Here is a 403-nt window from a genome sequence, read left to right as displayed (position 1 = left end):
GGGTTGGACTAGATGACCTCTGTGGTCCCTTCTATTATTCTGTAATTCTGTAAAGTCTCTTGCTTGAGCAGGGAGTTGGACTAGATGACCTCCAAGGTCCCTTCCCACTCTGTCATTCTGTAAAGTCTCCTGCTTGAGCAGGGGGTTGGACTAGATGACCTCTGGGGTCCCTACCAATTCTGTCATCCTGTAAGGGTCTCCTGCTTGAGCAGGGGGTTGGACTAGATGACCTCCGAGGTTCCTTCCAACTCTGTTGTTCTAGGTCTCCTGCCTGAGCAAGGGGTTGGACTAGATGACCTCTGTGGTCCCTTCTATTATTCTGTAATTCTGTAAAGTCTCCTGCTTGAGCAGGGAGTTGGACTAGATGACCTCCGAGGTCTTTTCCGACTGTCATTCTGTAAGG

This window comes from Protobothrops mucrosquamatus, unplaced genomic scaffold (genome assembly GCF_001527695.2).
Source record: "Protobothrops mucrosquamatus isolate PMUCROS unplaced genomic scaffold, P.Mucros_1.0 scaffold4442, whole genome shotgun sequence".
Classification (NCBI taxonomy): Eukaryota; Metazoa; Chordata; class Lepidosauria; order Squamata; family Viperidae; genus Protobothrops; species Protobothrops mucrosquamatus.
The sequence above is the reverse complement of the archived record's forward strand: the minus strand, read 5'-3'. Positions refer to the sequence as shown.